We start from the raw sequence: 6,983 nt of genomic DNA, 5'->3' as shown, positions 1-6,983 counted from the left end.
AAAGTCGTAGTTTAGAACTGATCGATCGCTTGCATTTGGACATGTGGTTACAAGGAAAGTATTTGCTGAACGGGGTGGATGTCCGCCTGAGACTGAATCGCAGCAGTGCCGCTTTCCATTTGATGGCTGCTCGTGATGCCACTTACAAAACCGTCATTCAAGAAGCCAGACTTTACGTGCGTCGTGTGGAAGTGTTGCCTAAAGTGGGAAACGACATCAGTCAGACGTTGAGCAGAACGACCGCCAAGTACCGATCCGACGCGTGGAAGTGAAAACCTTCACCATTCCTGCTGGACAGCGATCCATGATCGAAGATCATCTGTTCCAAGGACAGTTACCCAAGCGTTTGATTGTTGGTATCGTCAGGAATTCAGCCTTCAACGGAGCCTACAACGAAAATCCTTTTGATTTTCAACATTACAATGTGTCCAAGATCGAAGTCAGTCGCGACGTCAAGACCTTGTGTACCCGACCTTTTGAGCCTAACTTTGGTGCAGCGAAGAATTACTTGAGATCGTACTTGTCCCTGTACGAAGCTACCGGACAGTTAGGAACCAACACCAGTCACGGCATTACGTACGACGATTACGCAGGAGGCTATGCTTTGTGGGCTTTCGATTTCACTCCTGACCAAGGCAGCGACGAGGGACATTTCCACCCTATAAAATCTGGCCAGATTCGTGTGGAAATTCAGTTTGCGAGTGCACTGGAAGCAGGGAACACAGTGAACGTCCTCCTGTATGCAGAATTCGATAATACGATAGAAATCAACAGTTTGAGAGAAGTTATTCTAGATTACTAGAAGCCATGGAAGACTGTTATCCCTCTTTACCTAGTGGAGAAACTTTGGAGATGGAATGTGAGGAGACCATGGAAAAAGAAGAAGTGATCATGATGAAGTCAAGATGGCCAGAACAAGAAGCCCATTTAGTCTCCTGTTTTGCCAAACACTTGGTCGAAAAAATGACGGAATTGATCAAGAAAGAGTGCTATGGATGTCAAAACGCTCATCCCAGTCAAATTCAACACGATAAATGCCTGATGTTAAGTCAAGAAGAAAAATTGGACGAATATCTGGACGAAGCTTGGAGTCTCATCTCGGACGAAGGCGTGGTACATCAGTGGTATAAAGACTTGCGTGAACATTCTTGTCCACCATTAACCACTGAAGAGATCCATCGTATCGAAGCTCTCCTGAATCAGAGTGAGGAGCCGAAACGAAGAAACGGTTATTTGTCAGACATTTTCAAGCAAAAAGTCAGGATCGAATTGACGACTTATTATTATCTGTGAAGAAGAAAACAACACACAAATGGACACCTGGGAACTTTATTACCTTTTGAACCACAGTTCGTATACGGCTTCTTGGAATCCTGTCGTCTGTGCTAAAGATGAACTCCCTCATCGCAAACCTAAAGACCATCAAGCTTACGTGATCAACACGGACGACAGTCATCTACCAGGAACCCACTGGGTAGCCGTCTACTTTCCTCAAGAAGGATGTGTGGAATATTTCGATTCGTACGGATTGCCCCCTTTGGAAGACGATATTATTGACTTTATGAGAAGAAATGCTCAGACCACCCGATTCAATAATGTGAAATTACAAGGCACAGATTCCTTGGTGTGTGGACAGTACTGTGTGTATTTTCTGCATCATCGCAGCCTTGGCTATTCCTTAGAACATTTAGTGACTCATTTTGATCCTCGTTCTTCTTCTAGAAACGATGTGAAAGTAGATCGATGGTTTTGTGACCATTATGCTTATCTTTTGTCTCAAGCTAGGAAACGTAGTGTCCATCAATGGCCTAATGATTTCCAACAGTGGAAATCACAATTTCATTCACAACGTTGTCAGCCCTGTTTAAAGTAGACTGTCAATTGAAAAAAATTGTTTGATGTTATAATGTTGGATTATTGTTAAAAAAATGTTAGAGTCGTTGTTGGTTAGTGTTAAGTGACTTTTGAATAAAAAAATGTTGTGTTTTGAAAAAAATGCCTTTGTCTTTTGTTTAGCTATAAGAATGTTGGATTAATGCTTTTTAATTTTTTACTATCCCTCTCATGACACTCACTGAACGTTGCGGCTCGAAAACCGTGAAGGGGATGTTTTCCTTCACGTCCGCGCTTTGACTTTAAGAACCGGGGAAGTTTCTTTCTAACCATCCATTGTCGACTCATCCTCCTACGAAGATGTGCTCCAAACTAGCTAAGCTCAACGAAGCCTACGTGAATTTGCATAGGGTCAGACACAGTCTGATACCGAAGCCAGAAGAAATAGAGAATGTGAGAATGCTAAAAGTCACTGAAGACCTGATAGAAGAGCTCTTCAGAGAAGAAGTGAACAGGGAAAAAGAAGAATGGACAGAGAAGTACAGACTTCAGAGACAGCAGCAACAACAGCAGCAACAGCAGCAGCAACAACAACAACAACAACAGCAGCAGCAACCTGAACCTGACAGAGGCTTTGTCGATTGTCGTATCGACACCAAAGAGTTCTTCTTCTCTTTCCGAAGAAGCAGACCTATCGCCAGAAAGTCTATCCTCAGAGGACATCGCATTCTTAGAAACTAAAAAAAGATTGCCATAGCAAACAAAAAAACAAAAAACAGCCCTTTTCAGGGCTACCCCAATACTCTAGAAAAGAAATAACCATCAATTTGCCTATGTGTGTAGGTAGAGTAGTGTGAATATAAACACTAACTCTTTTTTAAAAAATGTGAGGGTATGTGTTTGTGTATAAGATTGTGTGTTGGCAAGTGCTCACGTACGTTGGTGTGGATAGTAGATCAAAATGATTTTTTTGGTGTTTGAGGTGTGGGAGAGTAGATTTGGGGTTGGATTGCTTTGCGTATGTGGATAGTCTATTGAAGTGGTTAATGAAAAAATTTTTTAGAATATTAATGGGTACTATAAAAAAGTGAGTGAGTGTTTCTTTTAGGTCCGCGCGTTGTTTTTTCGGTCATGATCTAGGTAAGATCAATTTTATGTTTTTAGGGGGATGTTTTCCTTCACGTCCGCACTTTCAGTATAAATTGAAACTCGTTCGGCAGTCCAGCTACCCTTGTTGATTGATCAACACCAGAATGAACACGAGACTGGCGAAACTGTTGGAACTTCATGTGCATCTGGAATATGCCAGGCGCCTGTTGAACGAACTGGCCGCGGAGGCCATTGTGGAAGAGGGCAGGATGAGAGAGGAGGAGGAAAGAAGAAACAAAGAAGAGGAGGAGAGAAGATACAAAGAAGAGGAGAGAAGATACAAAGAAGAGGAGGAGAGAAGATACAAAGAAGAGGAGGAAAAGGAGAGAAAAAGAAATTTCAGAATCCCAGAGAGCGAAAATTGGGATTCTGAAGCCACATATCCTGCCTCTGCTCTCTCCCCCAAAAAAGTAAAAAGCAACTGGGGGACAAGATGTGTATGCGGCGCCAGGCCTGGAAGGTGCCACCATTAACCAGGTGTCCATGAAGTTCCAAACAAAAAAACAACCCTTTTCAGGGCTACCCCAATACTCTAGAAAAGAAATAACGATCCATTTGCCAATGTGTGAGTGTGTGTGTGTGTAGGTAGAGTAGTGTGAATATAAACACTAACTCTTTTTTTATAGTGCGAGTGCATGTGTTAGTGTGTTAGTGTTAGTAACTCTTCAAGGAAGATGGTGTGAATAGTAGATTATGGGTTCCTTTATTGTTTCTTAGCGTATGTGGAGAGTATAGTTTGGGTTTTATGATATGAAATGAGAAAGTAGGGGATGTTTTCCTTCACGTCCGCGCGTTGTTCGGTCATGATCTAGGTAAGATCAATTTTATGTTTCTAGGGGGATGTTTTCCATCACGTCCGCGCTTTCAGTATAAGAACCCACCACGTTCGTCGTTGGAACCATTCTACGGAATAAAGACAAGGAAGATGGTAGCTGTAACAGAATTGTTTAACCAGTTGAAGGACATTTGGTATTGGATGGTGGATGGAGCTTATGCTGTGGAAAGGATTGAACGAGAATGGAAGCATGAAGTTACCCGAGATTTTGTCAGAAGACAAGTGACCAACCTGAAATTAGCTATGGATCTGGTGAAAGAGATGATAGAAGAAGAAGTAAAAAGACTAAGAGGCTTTATAGATCCAGAGTATGTAAAGATTGGTCACTTAAAGGAAGCCATGGATAATGTGATAGAAGTAATGTGCTTTTTGGAAGACGTAATGGAATGGACAGAGTGGTCCTTTGTCAAAAAAGGCCTAGACCAGCTTAAGAAATCGGAACAACTTATGAGAAAAGTAATGGAGGAAGAAGTAAAGAAGATCAAAGACAAATGGAATAAAGAACGAAAGGATAAGGAAAACTTAAAGAAAAAAGAGGCCTTTGACAAACTCAACAACAATTGGATCAAGATACAAGAGAAGTTCAGGGCTATGGGTCACCCAGACTGGTTACCTGAAAAAGAAAAGAGGAAGAACAAAGGAATTTGGGGAAAGATTAGGGGCTGGATGAGGAAATGGAGGAAATAGAAGAAGAAGCAGAAGAAAGCCAAAGGCCCTTTTCAGGGCCAGCCATATTTCTCGAAAAGAGAATGACTTTTCAATTGCCTACCCCTTTTTTAAATTTTTTTAAATAAAAAAAAAATCCCATATTCAATTCCCCTTGTCCCTAAACAATCCCAAACTCTATTCCCCATGTTAAATTCCCCTTGTACGTAAAGTGACCCACGATTTATTCCCATGTTAATTCCCATTGTACGTAATCTGACCCACGATTTTTTGCCATGTTAAATTTCCATTGTACGTAATCTGACCCAGGGGTCTCTGTAATGCTAATTTCCATTGTACGTAATGTATCCCTATTTACTACTACTAATGGATAATAAAAAATGCCAGTGATGTGTTAGCCACCTGTGCAATTGGGTCAAATCGAAACAAGTTGTACAATTTTATTACGTCCTAACAATCGGAATAATTCTAATACATAGTGTACAATGTAAATGCCCTACACATTGTTAAAAACTAATATGTCTGAGCGACATATAAAAGGTTAGGCCATCAAAGGTTTGAATTTTGAAGTGGTGGATTGAAAGATCAAGTTAGTGTACATACTATGTTCATCGAAACGGAATACCAAGCCAAAATGGTTCCCTGGATAAGAGGCAATATTGGTAGCCCTTAGAAGGCTTTTCAAGCAAAAGTTCCCCAATTTTCTTCTGCTTCTTTACATTTCACCGCAGTTCTTTTTCTTCTCAGGTAATTTCGTGGAGTAAATGGTTGCTGTGTAGCGTAGAAATGTAGTTAGCTCCTTCTACTAGCTGCTGGACTGGGTAGTTCCTGAATGCCCCTTTATAGAATTGTGTGAGGATTCTGACACCATAGTGCCACTCGATTAGTTAAGTGGGATACCCTGGCGACAATGGGAATTAGCATTACAGACCCCCCTGGGACCATATAGCGACAATGGGAAATTTAACATTACGAAAGCCCCTGGGACTATATAGCGACAAGGGAAATTAACATGGGAAATATATTTTGGGACTATATAGCGACTAGGGAAATTAACATGGGAATATATTTTGGGACTGCATAGCGACAAGGGAAATTAACATGGGAATATATTTTGGGACTGTATAGCGACAAGGGGAAATTAACATGGGATTTATTTTTTTAAAAATAAAAAATTAAATAAAAATAAAAATAAAAAATGGGGTAGGCAATTGAAAGTAGATCTCTTTTCGAGAAATTGGAGTGGCCCTGAAAAGGGCCTTTGGGTTTCTTCTTCTTCTAACTCCTCAACTTCTTTATCCATCCCCTTATTTTTTCCATCATTCCTTTCTTCTTCTTCTTCTTTTCATTTTCCGGTATCGAGTCCGGGTGACCCATGGCTCGCAACTTCTGTTGGATTTTCATCCAGTTAGCGTTCAGTTTCTCTAGTTCTTCCTTTTTCTTTCTATTTTCTTCTTCTTTTCTATCTTTTGCCCACCTGTCCTTTATTTTCTCACTTTTTCATCTATCACCTTTCTCATATTTTCTTCCCCTTTTTTCAATCTTTCAACACTCCTTTTGACAAAGGGCCACTCTGACCTTTTTTTTTATCTCTTCCAAAAACCTTCTTACTTCTTCTACCTTCTCCATTGCCTCTTTTAATGTCCCCAATCTGACATAAGGGGGATTTATTAGCCCTCTCAATCTCTTCACTTCTTCTTCAATTAATCCCTCTATCATCTCCCTGGCTAATTTTAGTTCGTTCACGTAGTGCACACTTGTTCTTAACCTCCAATCTCTTTCAATCCTTTCAACTCCATATTCACCATCCACCATCCAAAAATAAACATGCCTTAAATCATTAAACAGTTGGGACACTTTCATCTTCTTTTTTTATTCCTTAGAATGGTGCGAACGATTTTGTTGTTTGTTGTTGACTTGAATTATAGTGGTGTTCGCACACGGTGCACTTATTGATTACTCCTGAGGGGAGGAATGGTGCCGCACCCCTCAGGCATTTATGTACTCATAGAGTACTTTTTGATTGGGCCGTTAGTTTGTGGACAGTAGTGATGTGCCCAAACAAACTAGTTGTAAGGCCAAGTCATGAGTAGGAATACTGCAAACCCACACTCATGTATTTCAGCTGCATTGCATTGAGCCGCCCCAGGTGTCAACCCAAGCAGTATGTAACGCCAGCTGCCATTGGTCGGCAGCTATGACGTCACATTAGGACACCTGGTCTTGTGGCAAGTGGAAATCGTTCCACATCTTGCCACTTCTATACGAAATCCGAGCGTGGTAAAGGAGGAAAGGTGCTCGACAAGCCAGCCATGGACATTGTGTACTTCCTGAAACGCTAGCCCGTACTTATTTCAAATCAAGTCCAGTTGTACTAATGGACATAAAAATACCAAGAATGTGTTTTTTAAAATTTTTGTGTACATAGTGTACTTACAATATCCCAAAAATTAAACCAATCGGCTAAGTCAAAGTGACTTGTAAAGATTAGAATCATGCA

Source organism: Sinohyriopsis cumingii, chromosome 14 (genome assembly GCF_028554795.1).
Source record: "Sinohyriopsis cumingii isolate HCF-2022 chromosome 14, ASM2855479v2, whole genome shotgun sequence".
In the NCBI taxonomy this organism is placed as follows: Eukaryota; Metazoa; Mollusca; class Bivalvia; order Unionida; family Unionidae; genus Sinohyriopsis; species Sinohyriopsis cumingii.
The sequence above is the reverse complement of the archived record's forward strand: the minus strand, read 5'-3'. Positions refer to the sequence as shown.